At 41.2% G+C, this 19,146-nt stretch overlaps 2 long non-coding RNA genes across 2 annotated transcripts; one reads left to right on the forward strand and one right to left on the reverse strand.

Moving 5' to 3' along the window:
• Window positions 1-11,645: 11,645 nt before the first annotated feature.
• Window positions 11,646-17,308, reverse strand: LOC127541007 (uncharacterized). The gene is made up of 2 exons (XR_007948337.1): window positions 17,058-17,308; window positions 11,646-12,190 (listed from the first exon to the last, which is right to left on the reverse strand). It is a non-coding gene; the product is annotated as an uncharacterized LOC127541007 (long non-coding RNA).
• On the forward strand, window positions 17,023-17,733 carry LOC127541008 (uncharacterized). The gene is made up of 3 exons (XR_007948338.1): window positions 17,023-17,109; window positions 17,247-17,323; window positions 17,496-17,733. It is a non-coding gene; the product is annotated as an uncharacterized LOC127541008 (long non-coding RNA).
• The last annotated feature ends 1,413 nt before the right edge of the window (window positions 17,734-19,146 follow it).

The following is a 19,146-nucleotide window of genomic DNA, read 5'->3' on the forward strand; positions in this document are numbered from 1 at the left end:
CTATTGGACCGGTTGGACTGACATCAAAGAACTGTGGTCTGGCAGCAGCAAGTGCTTCCAGCTCTAAATTTATGATCCTATCCAAAGCAACAGATTAGGTTTCTAAAGGAGTCTTCATGTCTTTCCTCTAGGTGCCTGACCTGGGCCATATGAGCTCAGTGGTTACCTTTATGCAAATCAGAAGCCGGGGAACAGTTGACCTCCGGATCGCTCAAAGCAGGTGAGCCTCTAAACCAGAAAGTTCCTGCTTAATTTCCCTTTTCCTCCATGAGATGGGGACTTTTGATCAGAAGGCAGGACAGGGTCTTTTGCCTATGCTACGTTCTCTTAATATCACAACCTCTCAGAATTTCAAGGGGACATCTATTCCAACCTCTCCGTTTTACAGGCAGGAAAACAAAAGCCCAAAGAAAGGAAATGACTTTCATAATGTAGCAGAGAAGGGGGCAGGACTGCAGTAGCCTGACTCCCTGCTCAATGTTCTTTTCTTCTTGCTACATTGCTTCCCATCCTTCCTTTGCCGATAGTTCTGGCAGGCTGTAAGAGGTAAGATTTACCTCTAGTCCAGGGGTACTTAATCCAGCACCCACAGGTTAATGGATGGATTTCAGGGGGCCAGTAAACTTGTGTGGGGAAAAAATTACATCTTAATTTTCACTAAGCTCTAACTGAAATGTAGCATTTTCTTCAATTATGAATGTAGACAACATACCAGAGTGGTGTTAGGAGAACCTATGATTTTGTCATTAATCAAATTTACTAATATTTTCATATCATATCTCAGTTATTACAGGCATCTAAAAATAGTTTTTGTGTTCATCACTGATTGAAATGATTGTAGAAACTGGATCTGCTGCTCTTCAACTTCCTTCTCTTGGACTCGGGTTGTAGGCAGGGCTCTAAAGTCACCAGTATCCTGAATTCTGAAAAGAAAGGCAATAGATGCTTCCCCCGATTATATCCTAAAAAGAGAGAGAAATATATGCACATATTTTATATATATATATGCCTATGGATATATGGGAGGGGGGTACTTTGAAGCATGCCATACTAGCTATGGGGAGTATTCAGCAGCTGCTCCAATGATGCAAAAAAAAATCTAAATTTGGAGTGGAAGACTTGAGTTCTGGTCCCAGGTCAGAAAGCATTTATTAAGCACCTACTATGTAACATCACAGTTCTAGGTTCTGGGAAGGCAAAGACAAAAAGATAGAAATGTCCCACTCTCAAGGAGCCGATATACACAACAGGCATATATCTTAACAGTAAGCATGTTGTTTGCTTATGGGAGGACATCTATGGGAGAAGAGAGAAATGATGTAAGGTGATGAGCTGGTGGCAATAACTTGGACCCAAGGGTCCTCTCTCTAGACCTGTCCCCTTCTTTATAAAATGAGGTGTCCAAAGCAATCCCAATAGACTTTGGACTGAAAATGCCATTTGCATCCAGAAAAAGAACTATGGAAATTGAATGTAAATCAACACATGCTATGTTCACTTTTTTTCTGTTTTTTTTCCCCCTCTCCCATGGTTTTTCCTTTTTGGTCTGATTTTTCTCTCCCAATGTGATTCATAAAGTAATATGTATTAAAAATAAATAAAATTTAAAAATTAAAAATTAAAATGAGTTGGTGGGACTAGATGATCTCCATGATCCCTTTGGGGACAAGGAACTCCCTGGTGAGACAACTTTTTCACCTTGGAATAGTTCAGAACCTCTATTCCTTCTTTTGTCAAATGGACATCATCCTCTCTAGCCTCCTCACTCAGCAGAGGAGAGGACCCACTAAGATCTCAGAAGGGATAGAAGTCCCAGCCATATACAAAGTGTAAGTGAAGGAAGGGCTGTGCTCCTGAGCTCGGTTAGTTCATTGTTTGTCCTTAATTCTCGCAGAGGACCACGACAGCAGAGAGGTGATGCCATGACATGCAGGTGAATTGGACTGAAGAGAGGGGAACTGTGCAAAACCACCAGCCCCACTTTCTTCTCCAGAGCCATCTGGGTCTGGTGGCGAGATACAGGCCGGAACAACTGCCCCTGGAGGAAAGTAGTAGCGTTAAGTAAGCCTGACTATGAGAGGCTGCCCTGGGATGCTGGGAGAGATGGGCTTGCTGGTCAGTTCTTTGAATATATTTAAAGATGGAAGTCACCTCCAGGGTCACTGAGTCTTAACACCTTCATCTGGAGAACTGAAATCCTAAAGAATCCAAAAAGATAGAATTGAACAAAAGTTCTAACAGTGTTCTGGGGAAGAGCAATGGAAATAAGCTTGAGAGCTAGGGTTCTCGGGTTCTTTCTCTGGGTCCCCAAGAATTTGGAGTTGCAGGGCTCCATCGAAATCCTCTCAAATATTCCTAAAAAAGGCGAGTATATAAGGACCATGCCTTACATTGCCTCTCATTTCTTTCTTTTTTTTTTAGTATAACTTTTTATTTACAAATCATATGCATGGGTAATTTTACAGCATTGAAAATTACCAAACCTTTTGTTCCAATTTTTCCCCTCCTTCCCCCCGACCTCCTCCTTTAGATGGCAGGTTGACCAATACATGTTGAATATATTAAAGTATAAAATACAAAATCAGTTTATATGCACAAACTGTTATTTTGCTGTACAAAAAGAATCGGACTCTGAAATATTGTACAATTAGCCTGTGAAGGAAATTAAAAAAAAAATGCAGGCAGGAGAAAATATAGGGATTGGGAATTCAATGTAATGGTTCTTAGTCATCTTCCAGAGTTCTTTTGCTGGGCATAGCTGGTTCAGTTCATTACTGCTCCATTGGAACTGATTTGGTTCATCTCATTGTTGAAGATGGTCAGGTCCATCAGAATTGATTATTATATAGTATCATTGTTGAAGTATATAATGATCTCCTGGCCCTGCTCGTTTCACTCATCATCAGTTCATGTAAGTCTCTCCAGGCCTTTCTGAAACATCCTGCTGGTCATTTCTTACAGAGCAATAATATTCCATAACGTTCATATACCACAATTTACCCAGCCATTCTCCAATTGATGGGCATCCACTCAGTTTCCAGTTTCTGGCCATTACAAAGAGACCAGCCACATTCTTGCACATACAGGTCCCTTTCCCTTCCTTAGTATCTCTTTGGGGTATAAGCCCAGTATAACACTGTTGGATCAAAGGATATGCAGAGTTTGATAACTTTTTGAGCATAGTTCCTAATTGCTCTCCAGGATGTTGCTTCTCATTTCTAAGCCAGTCTCTTACTTGACTCACTCTGCACTCCTTCCTAGAGCTGCCTTCAGGACTTAGCATCAGCTTAATTTCTAACAGAACAATTTTCTCCTCCCTGAAAAAGTACTGTCTGATAACAGCTCACTTTCTCTTCTTGCTTATGGACCTTTTCTCCAAACCCTTAATTCATACAGGAGACAGGATATTAGGGTTGGGGTGGACTTATATTTGTGATAATCGAGAAGCACTAGACAAGGGCTATGGACCTCTTCTCCTGATTGAGAGTAGTATCCCCTTTACCAGTGTCACAGTGTAGGGAATGTTAGAACAATGTTAAAATTGCACTGTTATATCAGGACTTGAAGAATCCCCTAAACTGATTGTGGATCACAACACAGCATTTTCATTTCTTTTGTTGTGCTTTGCTTGAATTTTATTTTCTTTCTCATTTTTCTTCCTTTTTGATCTGATTCTTCTTGTGCAGCAAGATAATTGTATAAATATGTTTGCCTATGGAAAAAGAATGGATGCCCATCAATTGAAAAATGGTAGGGTAAATTGTGGTATATGAACATTATGGAATATTATTGTTCTGTAAGAAATGACCAGCAGGATAAATACAGAGAGGACTGGCGAGACTTATATGAACTGATGCTAAGTGAAATGAGCAGAACCAGGAGATCATTATATACCTCAACAACAATACTGTATGAGGATGTATTCTGATGGAAGTGGATCTCTTCGATAAAGAGAGCTAATTCAGTTTCAACTGATCAAGGATGGACAGAAGCAGCTACACCCAAAGAAAGAACACTGGGAAATGAATATAAACTGCTTGCATTTTTGTTTTTCTTCCCGGGTTATTTCTACCTTCTGAATCCAATTCTCCCTGTGCAACAAGAGAACTGTTCGGTTCTGCACACATATATTGTATCTAGGATACTGTAACCTATTTAACATGTAAAGGACTGCTTGCCATCTGGGGGAGGGGGTGGAGGGAGGGAGAGGAAAAATCGGAACAGAAGTGAATGCAAGGGATAATGCTGTAAAAAATTACCCTGGCATGGGTTCTGTCAATAAAAAGTTTTAAAAAAATAAAAATTATTTAAAAAACCCAAAAATATGTTTGCCTATATTTGATTTACATATATTTTTACCATGTTTAACATATATTGGATCACTTGCCATCTAGGGAAGGGGGCGGAAAAGGGGGAGAAAATTAGAACACAAGTTTTTGCAAGGGTCAATGTTGAAAAATTATCCTTGCATATGATTTGAAAATAAAAAGGTTGAATTATAAAAAATGAAAAAAACTAACAACAACAAAAAAGAATCCCCTAAGAAAACATCTAATTCTTTGGGACAGTCAGACTTTAAACAACAAGCACCTTAGTGAGTAAGGGGGTGAGCATCCCTATGGGAATGAAAGAAGACGTGGGAAGGAATGGAGGTATATGGGAAGGGAGTCTGTGCCTCACCACCTGGGTGAGTCAGCTCAAACCCACAGAAAGAGATGACCAGTCCTTCCTCCTACGCTATTGCATGGGAACAACATTGAACTGAGTTATACTCCACACTGTGCCATTCAATTACAATGTGATCTTTCCTCTCTCTCTGGGTCTATTTCCTTTTTTCTAAAATGAAGAAAATGGTTTAGATCAGTAGATCTGTAAGGTATGGCCCTAGGGAGATGGACTGTTGAGACCAGCTCATTAAATGACATAGCTGCAGAATATAGGAATGGGCCTTCTGAAGAGTGAATAACCTAATGCTTCACACACACATTTATTTTTCAAGTGGATGTGGCTGTTGTTGCAAGGAAAAAATATCTACTTATGTGGAAAACCATTACTGAATATATAGCACTTTTTTAAACCATCATATTTTCTTAATTGAGAAACATGGGGAGGGGGAGTGTCCCAGAAATTTGACAATATTAGATATGGGACTTCAAACTCGAAAAGAGAGGAAATGATTAAATCAGAGGTCTCTGAGGTTCCTTTCCAGTTCTAAATCTCATGATTCATGCCTGAGCGTTCAAATGTCTAGAGGAGCCCTGAGTCATCTTCCCCGCAGCTTCAGGCTACCTTTCCTCCTCCAGCTGATTAATGGGAACTATTGGTTTCTTGTTCCTTTGAGGTCTGGTATCTCTGGGAATACAACAGATTCTGGATATTGAACTTTGTGCCATTTGCCATTTGTCTTTATGGGCCAGATCACCCCAAGTCTTAGTTTCCTCATCTATTAAATGAGGGAGTTGGATTAGATGATGTCTGATGTAGCTTTCAGTTCTAAACCTATGATTCTGTGGATCTGGATCATGAACCAGAAACACCAACAGTTATAATCCAATTACTTGTTCATAACTCTTCTCTGTTCAGAAAGCTTCTGAAGCTTTCTCCTTAATAATTTACATGACCTTTGAGACCCTTTACTATCTGCCACCAGTCTACCTTTTTTTTTTAAAATCTTACTTTTGTCTTATTGGATTGTTTAATCCTTTCACATTTCACATTAAAATTGTTAAGTTTGTATTTTTCTCCAATTGTTTTTCTTAGTAATGCTTTTTTAAATTCAATTTTTTTTATTGTAATGCATTTATTTCTCTTTCCTACACTTCCTCCCTTCCTCCCAATTAAGCAAAAGAAAAAAAATTGCAGACAGATATTCATAGTCAAGCAAAGCAAATTCTCCTAAGAACTGGCCATATCCAATATTTTTGGATACATTATCTCTTTCTCCATCACCTCTCTATCAGGAAACAAGTGCATGCTTCATCTTCAGACCTCTGCAATCTTGGTTTTTTGTTCTGCTAATCAGAATTCTAAAATCTCCCAAAATTGATTTTCTTTATAATGTCATTGTTGTATAAATTGTTCTTCTGATTCTGTTTATTTGAGTTTGGATCACTTCATACAGGTATTTCCAGTTTTTCGGATACTGTCCATAAGGTTCATCATTTTTTATGGCACAATAATATTCCATTACAGTTATCATATCATATATCATAATTTGTTTATGAACTCTCTATTTCCTTTGATTATGTATCTTTCAGGGAAGGATTCTTGTTCATATAAATTTGAGTAATTTATTTCTGTGTCTTAGATATATCTTTTTTTCAGAGAAACTTCCTGCAAAAGTTTTTTTTTCTCCAATCATCTGTTTTCCTGTCTAATTTCACTGTTTGTGAAGAAAAAAAAAACTTTATTATTTAAAATTTATTATAATTATATCAAATCAAAACTGTCTATTTTCTCTCTTGTGATCTTTGGTCATGAATCTTCTCATGATGCCCTCCTTTATGGCTAAGCCATGTATCACCCTACCTTTCCAACCTTACTCTTCCCTCAACCATATCTAAAGGATAAACAACACTGGACTCCAAAGGATTCACCTTGTTCTCTCTCCTGTTCCTGACCTCTTGAACAATAATAGTACGTTGTGGAAAGAACTCTCTTTGGCTTTGGAAGGAGAAGATCTGGTCTCTGATGCTTACTGTACGTTGTAACTTTGGGCAAACCAGCTAACTCCTGAACCTCTCAGACCCTTCATCTATAAGAGAATGGTTTTGGATTAAATGGCTTCTGTGATCCTTCCCTGTTTTGATCCTTTTTCCTCTTTTTTCTTTGTTGAACCCTACTCAATTTTCAAAGCCCATTTTAGATGTTTCCTCCTTCAGGAAGCTTTTCCTCTTCCCACATAGCACTTTATTATGCAATCCTCTTAGCTGTAATGTTGTATATTCCACATGTAACAGGACAGGATACTAACTTAGTATCTTTCTCAGAACTTACCACATTGCTTTACACAAAAGTGCTATATAAGAAGTTATAAAGTTATGCACAAACAAAACCAATGCAAGTTAAATGAGAAGAGGAGCAGGTTAACGGGGGTGAGGAGTGGAGAGGAAGGGGGAAGGAAGGGAAGAAAATCTTTGCAGCAAATTTTTCTGATAAATTTGTCATTTTAAAGATATACAGGGAACTGATTTAAATTTATAAAAATAAGAGTTATTCCTCAAGTGTTCCTCCTGATCTAACATATTCTTGGCCAAGGGAACTTGTTCCTTTGAGGCTATTCTTTGAAATTTAAGTTACCAATAACATGAAAAGATGCTCTGAGTCACTAATCATTACAGAAATTCAAATTAAAACAACTCTGAAGTTCTTCCTCACACTCCTTAGATTGGTAAAGTAGGAAAAAAGGGAAAATGGCAAATACTGGAGAAGCTGTGGGCAAATAAATACTTTAATGCACTATTAACAGAGTTGTAAACTAGTCCAGCCATTCTGGAAAGCAATTTGGAACTATGCCCCAAAAGCTATTAAGCTGTGCATACCCTCTAACCTGGCAATACCACAGCTCAGTCCAAACCCTTACAGAGATCAAAGAAAAGTGGAAAAGGATTCATGTGTACTCAAAATATTTATAGCAGTTCATTTTGTAGGTGCGAAAAACTGAAAACCGTGGGGATGTCCATTATTTGAAAAATGGCTAAAGAAATTTTAGTATAAGAGTGTGATGAAATGCTATTGTGCTGTGAGAAATGATGAAGGGGATGGTTTCATAGCAATCTGGGATGATTTGTATGAACTGATACGGAGTGAAATGAATTGTCTGGATGACTCAAAATGAAACACTTCCTAATAGAAAGGTGATGGACTCAGCAGCCTGAGACATATATTTTTGGACATGGCCAGTGCAGAAATTTATTTGCTTAATTATATTTGCTTTCTCAATGGGGAGGAGACATGTGAGGGAGAGACAGATGTTTATTGAAAAAGTAAATATGGAAGAGAAAAGGCATAAAAAGATACATCACAAGACTGTATAAGTGTTATACAAAGGTACTGGCAGTAAGTGCAATAGAAGTTTAGAAGAAGTGGATTTGCCCCCTTCCCCTTCTCTGGTTCCTTCATGTATAGTATATAAGCATATATATGTGTGTGTGTGTGTGTGTATGTGTGTGTATACATATATACATGTACATATATATGTATATGTGAATGTAAGCTTCTTGAGGGCAGGGACTGGTTTTCTTTTTGTTCGCTTTTGTATTCCCAGGGTTGGTTTTGTAAGGTACTTGGCTGCTGGTTGGCTAGAAATTGAGAGGGACTTGCTTTTTAGTATAAGAAATAAGAGAATGCCGTTGCAATTTCAAAAGTTGTCTGCTAGCCTAGACACCCTTTCTTGCAAGAATGTAAAATAAAACCCTTCCAAGATTAACAAAAAAAAGTTTAAATTAGCTACATTAATCAATGAATAGAGCTCAGGGCTTGGAATCAGGAAGACCTAAGTTCAAATCATGACTCAGACATTTATCAGCTCTGTGGCAATTTTGTCCTCAGTTTCCTCATCTGTAAAGTGAGTATATAAAGCACTTACCTTCCAGAATTGCTGTGAGGACCGAATTAGATGATATTTGTAAAGCACAATATAAACTATTATCATCAAGAGGCTAATAGCCCAGAGTCCTCTTTGTATTTTCCTCAATATACAAAAGATCACTGGTCCCTCCCTCCAGCTAGAGGGAGGTTAGAGGAAGGCACTTTCCTGGCCAGAGATCATCCTTAAGAGAACAAAAGAATCCCATAGCATTCTGACCAAGGATTTTATTCTGTTACTTGGGTACCTAGAATCATCTTATAGTTCATCCCTAGACACCCCCACCTTGCTACAGTGTAAGAAAAAGAATGATAATAACTTTTAAAATACACACACATTTGATCTTTACAATAGGAACTTTTCTAGAGCAGGACCCTTGAGGGACAAACTGACACAGTGACTTGCCCGAGGTCACGTAGCTAGTAAGCACGATGGGCAGAACAGGAACTCAGGTGTTCCTGCTCTGCACACTGCCTGCTAAGAATAAAAGTTCTTATTGGCAGAGTCACTGGCACTGTCAAGTATTTCAACATCAAAATCGGATATGATTTCATCAGATGAAATGATCTGAAAGAAGATGGGTTACCATCTGCTTTGCAAATCTTTCCACCTGATCTGCAGCTTGTTGTGTCCCCTGTGAGAAAGTGAGCACCTGGAGAACAGAGACTATTTTAACTTTTCTGTTTGTACCCCCAGGGTTTAGCGCAAAGCTTTGTACATGCTTAAGAAATGCCTTTTCTTCTTTTTTTGTTCATTCATTCCTTGTCTCAAATGTCACAACATCCCTGTGACTCGTATTATTCTTTCCACTTTAGAACTGATCACACTGAGGCTGAGGGAGGTTCCCAGCTAGGATTTGAACCCAGCTGTCCTTGAATGTACTCCTAATTTGGGAAACTTGGGTTTGAGCTAACTGTGTGACCTTGGATTAGCCCTTTACTTCAAAGTACCTAGTTTCCTTATATACAAAGTAAGGATAACAATCCCTGCTCTTTCTCCCTCTTAGGGCTCCCGTGAAGCTCAAATAAGGTCAATTGGAATGCCTTTAAGAACTCAAAAGCAAGGGAGAACTGTCACTATTAGAAGCAGCAGTTTTAGTGGAGGGAAAGCATGGGGTTGTGGATAGAGAGTGATGATCCGGTAGGCAAGAAGACCTGAGTTCAAGTCCTGACGCTGGCTATACTGGTTGTATGACCCGGAATGAGTCATTTGCACTCAAGGTCCTCAAAACCAGCAGTGTCAAACTCAGAAAGGGAGCCACTGAACCATATATCAGGATCCCTGTTGATTGACTTAGAAAACTACTTATTAACAACTAAGCCAAGTATTTGACACCTCTATTCTAAGCAGCTCTTTTAAACCTAATAACAAAACTGATTTTTAAAAAAAGTACCTCCCATACTATCTTTCCCACCAAATATGACATCTCTCGATATAAAAATTATGCATTTTAATAATACATATATGTATATATACATGTGTATGTGTATGTATGTAAAACTACATTTTTAAGAACACAGAGATTCGTGCTTTGCTACCACTTTGTGATATAAGAAGAGCTTCCCATTTCTGCCAAGAGCAGCAAGGCTCTAACTCATTTGTCTGTCTCTAGATTACTTCTTTCTGAAGTTCTTTCTCTGGTAATTTAGATCCTGTTCTTGTCCTGGTCAGCTGTCCAATGATCCCCCACCACAATCCAGCTGAGAAAGCTAATACAGAGACCATCATCACTTCCAATTCCCACGAGGATGGAGAAAAAACCCACAGGAATGAAAATACAGAGCCAGCATCCTACCAAGGACAGAGGGAAGGGTCAGATAGCAGCCTGAGGTGGCTTTGGTTTCTAGGTGAGAGCTGGAAATGTCCTGAGTCATCATATAGTCATACTTATATTTTAATGAATAAGAAAACAGGCTCTAAATAAGGCAGAACTATAGCTCACTCAGTAAGATATTCTCCATCCTTTGGGAAGTTTTTGGATTTTTAATATTTTTTTTGGTTTTAAGTTTTCAGATTGTGGCTTCTAATAACAGTCCTCAAATTGAGGTGTGATTGATAGGAAATAGAGTGTTATATTCCTCATGTTTCCAGTGAGTGGTTTGACTCTGAGATAGGAGATAGTTCCTTGCATAATGTTCACCCAAGGCAAAACTATAAACCTATTCTTGGCAACATTGCTTCTGCCCCAGGACCCATCACCAGCACCTTATTGGATTGCCAACAAAGCCACCTTGGGGAATTCTGTGAGCTGCTAAATTCCATGCTAAATATGAAAATCTCAGGATACTTTCCTTCTACTCTCCCCACCTTCCCCAATACTCTGCCCAAAGGAACAGAAGGGAGAGAGGAAAGAATAATGATTACATCTCAGAGAATATCAAGTTCTCTTTTTTTCAGTGTCACCATCTTTCTTCTATAAACTCAAGCTCCAAATTTTGGAGTCGCCTATAACTTCTGACTTTCCTTCAATCCCACAACCCATTGATTTGCCAACTTCTGTCCCTTTTGTATTTTCTTGATAACCAACCTGGTCCAGGCTCTGATCCTATCATGCCTGGTTTTCAGATGCTTCTTGAATGATCTTTCTGCCTTGATTCCTGTTCTCTTCAATTTATCCTACACTGCCTTCCAGAATCATCTTTCTAAAACACACCATGAAGCTGCGAATTGGTTGAATCATTCTAAAAAAGCAGTTAGGAAGTAAGTTTTTTTGTTTTGTTTTGTTTTTTAAAGCTACTTAAATGTTCACTCCATTAACCCAGAGAGTATCTGCTAAGCTTGTGCTCTTAAAAAGAGAAAGAAATATTACAGTATTTTATTAATAGTTATGGTAGAAAAAAATGGAGTCAAAGAAGTTATCCATTGATTGGTGAAGAGCTAAGCAAAATATGATTACATGAATGCATTGGAATATTCCTATACTGTGAGAAATGGAGATAAAGAATCTGGAGAATCATGGAAAGATTTATATGTATATCATCAAAATGAAGTAAGGAAAACCAAGAAAACAATAAACATGATGACTATGACAATATAAAAAAGGACAATAAAACAAAACTGCATATCATATAATTATTTTAATCGTACTTTCCCCCCAATTGTATATAAAGACAATTTTTAACATTCATTTTTACAAAATTTTGAGTTCCATTTTTTTTCTTCCTCTTTACCTTTCCATTCCCCTCCCTAAAACAGTAAGCAATTTGATGTAGGTTATATAGGTGCAATCATGTAAAACATATTTCCATATTAATTATAGTTGTGAAAGAAGAAACAAACCAAAAGGAAAAAAAAATGAACAAAGTAAAGAAAGTGAAAAATAGTATGCTTCAATCTGCATTCAGAGTCCATCAGTTCTTTTCCTGGATGTGGATAGAATTTTCCAGCATGAGTCCTTTGTAACTGTCTTGGATCACTGTATTGCTGAGAAGAGCTAAGTCATTCATAGTTGATCATCACACAATGTTGCTGTTACTGTGGGCAATGTTTTCCTGGTTCTGCTCTGAATGTTGTATAATTATAATGAACAAGCTTAGCTTCACACAATCAAAGAATCCTGAAAGTTAGATGGACTTTTAAATAGCCACTGAAGTCATACCATACCTGAAAAAACAAAACAAAAACAAAACAAACCATCACAATATACTATGCTATACATCTAGACTCTGCTTGAAGATACTCTACCCCAATGGTTCTCAAAGTATGGTCTAAAGAATCCTGGGGATCTCTGAAACCCTTTTAGAGGGTCTACAAATTCAAAAATAGTTTTTATTTCCAATATGGTAAATGTCTATAAATATAATCCAGATAAACAAAAACTCTTTGGAGAGATCCTCAATAATTTTTAATAGGATAAAGATTCTGAAAACAAAAGTTTGAGAACCACTGCGAGTCTACCCTCTGCTAAGAGAAGGGAAAAATTAAGAATTTCTACCCCGCTACTTCTTAGCAGAGAAATGTGTATGGGGGAATAGTTTAAGTGGAATACTGCAATATCCAGGCAGACATGGTTGATGTATCGATTGGTTTTGCTGAATTGCTTCTCCTCCCCCTTCTAAAAATGTTGTTTTATTTTTGAAAAATGATTGTGATATAATAACAAAAATGCACCAATAAAAACACCATTTTCTAAATCATAGATTCTTGGACAGTAAAGAGAGGAATGCAACATTTTTCCCTTCTACCTATCAGTTGAACCATTAATTATATGAACTAGAAATTTTTAGTAATGCATCTATTTTGTGACCTACTTTGTTCAATCTGTACTAAATTCACCTTGAATCGTAGGATTCAAGGTGAGAGCATCCTAGACACTACTGGGAATAAACATGTCCTCTTGAATTTCTAATTTGATCATGGGTAATTATGTAAAAATATTTGAAGAACTTTGTCCAGTAATTTGGACAATTAAGATGGGTGCATGGCCTGAGCCCTCAGTTTTGTACCATTAGAGCTCCTTAAATCTTCAGTTACTATTAATTAGCAAAGAAATCATAGGTCATTTTACTTGGGATAAGACAGGAACTGCAAAATAATGTGTAAACTGTGGGATGCTTATCACTGGGCATTCCTGCCTTGTTTGGGACTAGATAACATTTGAATCCCTTCTAATTCTGAGCTGTTGGGAAATAAACAAAGAAGTCCAGAGCCTCACTCAGACTTTCTACTTTTAGCATAATTCCATTATGCTTCCCGTGGACATCCATCCATCAAACTCATTTCTCACCACCACATTCAATGATTATCTCTTCCCTGATCATCAGCTGTCTGTTGGCTATTGGAAACTGGATGTTTTAGAGGATATTCAATTGAATTGTGTCTTCTCCCAAGATCTGCCCTTTTCCCAAGCTTCCTTCTTTCTAGGGAAGACATGTACCACTAATTTCCAGTCTCTCAGGTTGGTAATCTTGATATTCTCTTCAACTTCTCACTTTCCTTCACTCTGAATACCCAATCAATCTGCCAGATCTCAGCATTTCTACCTTCACAATATCTGACACATCCTATCCATTCTCTTTCATCAACCCACAGCCAACTTAGCTTAGACCCTCAACACTTTTCACCTGAATTATCAGCTTCATAACTGCTCCATTTTATCTTCCACATTTTATCTTCCACATAGCTAACTTATTAATGGCCAAAACAGTCACTCAGTAAAGCGTTTGTTGCGGGATCCAAGACTCCTGAATTATAAGGGTAACACTGTAGCTTCTACCTACCATAGTAAATATACTATGCTGCCTTTCAAAACAATAAAATTGTAAAGTACCTAGCACAGTAAAAACTGGTGCAGAGTAAGTGCTATATAAATGTTATCTATTATTGTTATTTTTATTAACTTTAAGAATGATGTGATGCTCCCCAAGAAAGATCAACTGGTCTCTAACTGAATCTCAGATTTCAAGTCAGTCAACAAACATTTATTTTGGTTCCAGGTAGTATATTAATTAAGCAAACAGATACAAACAGAAGGGAGTTCAAGGAGTGCACACTTGAATGGGAGGGAGTGTTAACAATACGAAAATAACGTTACATACTATACACATACATAGTTATTAAGACTCTTAATAACCAGGGGAGGGGGAATTGGGAAAATGTCTTAGAGAAGGTGAGATTTGAGCAAAGTAAGTCTGGAAGGAGGCCAGGGAAGCAGAGATGTAAGGAGGGAGAGATTCTAAGTAAGGGGGTACGTTATCTTTGCAATCCAAATATGACATTAGGGTCTTTAAGTCTCAATGACAAGGAAAAAAATAATTAGGTACAAACTTACTTAGGAGAAATTTGCAGCTACTAATCACAGTAAAGAGAGATCTAGTTTTGGTGGAACCTATGCAATCCTACTTCTGTGAGTTCAGGAAAAGCTGAAGAGCATCCACCAAATGACCTGGGCATCTGAGTCATTCTTTCCCTCTTCCTTCTTTGACCATAATCTTGGCTCCTATTTTACGACTTCAGCACCAGTTTCATAACTACTCTGTGAAGGAGGGCATGCTTAAAGGGTCATTGTTTTAATTGTATTGAACAGCAAAATGATGCTTAGATATGACTTGTGAACTTGTAACACAGGACTCCCCTTAATATGATCTCCCACGTCCTCTGTGTTTGTATTATATGTCCAGATTCCCTTGAGGGCAAACACCTGGTTCTTACTATTTTTTGGTATCCCCTTGTGCTTAACACAGGCACAAAGTAATCACTTAGAAGCCACTTGCTGATGTAAAACCTATATCATATTCAAGAGGGGGAAATGTGAGAAAGGAAGGGAGAAAAATTTGGAATACAGAATCTTCAGAAATGAATATTGAAAACTATTTTGGAAAATTTCCAAAAATATTTGGAAAAATAAAATACTATTGAGGAAAAAACTTGATAGTGAGGAAGAAGATGATGAAGAATATTATTCATAATGAAGAGAGAGGTCTTCTTACTGTGATTATACTATTTATGATAGACTTTTGGACAGTTCCAAGGACTTTGGTCCCAAATCTTCAGGAGCTGCGGGGGGGGGGGGGGGGGGGGGGAGAAGGAGGGAAAGGGATGACAAGGAGGCAAGAGCTGCAGCACCTGCAGAAATAGTTGCCAGTTTGAATCACAAAAATTGCAAATTCCCTAGATAACAGTCACAGGAAATGGGCTGGAAGGAGAGTCCATGGTCTTGAGGAATACTCTCATTCCATAGGTTCTTAGATTCAGGGTCCTAAACTGCCTCCATTAAGGTGTGAAAGAAATTGGTTTAAATAACATATCACCTCTTGTCTCCTATTTCAGAGGCAGTGATAATCCACATCAACTGTCACATTAGCAAAATGTTAGCATTAAAAATCCGGGGCCATTAAAAATGTTCTGAAATTTCCCCAAAGCAATCCAGCCTACTCTCCTCCTCTTTGACAACTCTGGGATAGCCTCATTATTTATCTGTACTCTTTATTCCAGAGAGATCTACTGCTGTTGATCAAGTTCTATAAAACATTCATTTCAAGTGCATGTTTAAAGCTGGGCAGCAGATGTTCTTCATCCATTTGTTTTATCCTGTGTGGATGGATAGCCTCCTTTGAAGGATTAAAGATTTCCTCCAAGAAGAAGCCTTGGTATAATCTGCATAATATCTATAGCAAATATGAATCTCCTGGGGACCTCATCATCCATAGAGAATCTATCCTTGATCTGGACTCCTCAGCATATCTTGTCCATAACAGTAGCAAATACCTAGTGGGAGGAGATCCTGGATGATCTTGTTGTATGGATAGGAGATACTTTAAGACCAGTCCTTTAATAATGATTAATAATGCTTAATTAATATTAATAGTAAAGCTTTACAGACATTATCTCAGTCCTTTCAGAAGCCCTGGGAAGTAAAAAATTGCCCTTTCAAAAGAGACTGAGGTAATTTAGCTAGTGTGTGTGTGTGTGTGTGTGTGTGTGTGTGTGTGTAGGGCATGTGCTTTCCAAACCTCCTGTAAATCCAAATTGGCTTCTCTTTCCCCAACAGCCAGCTGCTCCCCTCCGCACACTATCACCACGTGTGTGCGTGTCTCCAGTCTCCCTTGCCAAACTCTCTGGTCAGTATTTAGGAACTTTTGTACACATGTTCCGGGACAGTATTTGTTGACGGAAGGAGCTGCTGTGTTAACCTGTTGGGGAAGGCAGGACTCGCGTACCTTCCACTGCAGACTTAGGGAACATAGAATTGAATCTGGCTAAAGATGTGGCCCCGCAGGGAGATCTTTGGGAAGTTCTCGGCCCCAGTTCAGGTGCTGGACAGAGCAGCTTCCCCGGCTTTCGCGGAAGGGTTCGTGGGGGTGGGAGGGGCTGCACCCCAAAGGCTGCTCAACCCGTCACTCAGCCTCTGCTTAATGGCCAGATCGAAGCTGAGGACAGAACTAAAAGGGAGGAGGGACTGGGGGACCAGCCCGGGTCAGTAGAGCGGCCGGTCTGGCCGGTGGCGGAGGAAGGGCCAGGGACAAAGGCGTCCTCCCGCCCGCGGGGTCTCTCCACCTACTCCGGACTTCGCAAGTTCCTGCAGTTTGGAAGTGGGCGGGGAGGACCCCTCAGGGGAGAAAGTTGCTGAATTTGGGATTAGAGCTCGAGCTCCCCCAAACCCCGGGTGCTGAGGGTCTAATGCTCCCGGGAGGCCGAGGCAGCCAGTAGAAAGCGTCCGGGATCCGTGGATGGAACGTCCCCGGGAGCTCTGGATGGAAAGCTCTCGTGAGGCGACTGCAGACCATAAAATGTTCCCGGGAGGCGCACAGAACGCCGCAGATCGAACCGAGCGCCCCGGCCGCCGCAGCACATAGTAGAACCCGAGCTCACCCGCGCGCAGCCTGCTCCGCCCCTGCCGCCTCCTCCTCCTGGTCCTCCTGGTCCTCCTCCTCCTCCTCCCCGTCCTCCGCCTCCTCCACCTCCTCCGCCTCCCCCAGCGCACTCCTGGCCAACATGGCGGCGGCAGCGGGGGTCGGGCGGGATAGTTTACCTGAGCACTGGTCCTACGGGGTCTGCAGGGACGGCCGAGTCTTCTTTATCGAGTGAGGGGCGGGGGCTGCGGGCGGGGGGCGCGGGGCCGGGCGAGGCGGGGCGGGGGAGGGTTGGGCGGCGCGGCTTCTCCCTGCACCCCGTTTCCCTCCGGCACTAACAGGTGCACGTCTCTCCCCGCCCCCCGCAGTGACCAACGCCGCTGTACCACCTGGTTGCACCCACGCACCGGGGAGCCCGTCAACTCGGGCCACATGATCCGTTCAGGTGGGTGCGGGACCCGGGGCTGGGGGTGGGGGGAGCGGGCCGGAGGAAGACGCGCGGGGTCGGGGCGCTGGGCACCCACGGCACTGGGCTGAGAGGCGGCGTGGGCAAAAGTTTGAGCTGACTTTCCTGGATCTCTTTCCCGGTCTCTTTCCACCTGTTTGGGCTGCCTCAGATCTGCCCCGCGGCTGGGAGGAAGGCTTCTCCGAGGAAGGCGCCAGCTACTTCATCGAGTGAGTCCCGGGGGCCCGCTATTGTGCGCCGGGGGTGGGGAGGGGGCGGCCGGGGAGGAAGTAGTGCTGGGGTGTGGGGGGGCGGCTGGAGCTCTGGACCGCATCGAGGCCGCCCTGCTGGACTTTGGCCAGCCCCGCCCGCACCTGGGCGCCCTGGAGAGCGCCTCTGCCCACCCGGGGCACGAGTGGAGCCTCAGATGCGCTGCGCTGGGGCTGGGCACCTCCAGGTGCTGGGGAGTCACTGGGGGTCCTCCAGTGTCCCCGGGTCCCGGGGGCCGGCCCCGCCCCCGGCTCGCATTCTGTTGGCGCGCACTGCCCAGGTTGAGAGAACGGGCGGCCGGGGTGGGCTGGGGAGGGGCGTGCAGGGGGCTGTGCCTTTTCCCTCCGGAGAAAGCATTCATCCTCTGGCGTCCTCGTCTCCTTCCTTCGAAGTTTGCATACTCTGAAGCATCCCTGCGGGTGGGGAGGGGGAGCAGTGTCTGCTGCCGGGTTTCCAACTTCCCCCATTGTGATATGCATAGCTGGGCGGAGAAAGGGGCATAAGGGGACGGATTTGTGAAAATCTCCTCTCCCCAGTCCCCCCAGGGTCAGAGGGTCTGCGATTTGGTGGTTCTTCAGAGGCTGGGGTTTGAAACACCAAGTTCTGTAGTGCTGTATTGTCTGTGGTTCCTAATACCTCCAAGATAGAGCATGTATGGTCAGCCCCCCGGGCGGGGGGGGGGGGGGCGGAAAGGAGAGGGGAAAGCCGCAAGATGTGACCCTACCCTGTACTTTTTTCATAGCTCCTACAGAGCTGCCACTATCCCAACTGTTACCCAAGCAAGTACTTATGGAATCATTAAAATAAAGCTCGCTGATTGCTCTTTCTAATAGGATGAAATGTATTCCTCGACTCTATTCCAATTCCATCAGGTTGCTAACAAATTTCCTCAGTTTCATTGCTTAATACTCTGCCCTCTTTGCTCCTACCCCCACTCTCTGTCTGACTTTTTCATTGTAACTCTGGGAGGGTTCTTCAGCAAAGCCCTGTTATTTCCCCATTTCCTGGATTTTCTTTTCTATGACAGTGCAAACAACACTCAATGTGAAATCTGAAGATTTCGCTGAGTGATTGTGAATGTCACCTAACTCTTCAGAGTTAGTCTTTTCAGTTCCATCTTTTGTAAAAAGCAGATTAACAAGCCTGTGCTTGGGTAGTTGGTAGGGGTAAGGGATGCAAGGGATAGGGAGCTGAATTTGGAGTCAGCAAGGCCTCTAGCCTTTCACTCAAACTGCCTGTATGATCATAGTCAAGTCACTTAAATTCCATTTGCTTCAGTTTCGTCATTTGTATATTGGAGATGATAATAAAATTGGACTCATAGAATTGTTTTGAGGGTTTAATGAGATTAATTTGTAATCCTTAAAATGCTATTTGAGCATATAATTATAATTATAATAAATAATAATTTATTATGTGAAATTGGTGAGGGTGACTTTCTCTTTAGAGAGGGGGTATTGGTTTCCAGGATGCTTAAGAGGGTATGGAGATACTTCTGGAATCTTGTTTCCAGTAATGGGCCGACAGAGTGATTTTTGGTCTGCTTTTGGAAC

Source organism: Antechinus flavipes, chromosome 6, assembly GCF_016432865.1.
Source record: "Antechinus flavipes isolate AdamAnt ecotype Samford, QLD, Australia chromosome 6, AdamAnt_v2, whole genome shotgun sequence".
Lineage (NCBI taxonomy): Eukaryota > Metazoa > Chordata > Mammalia > Dasyuromorphia > Dasyuridae > Antechinus > Antechinus flavipes.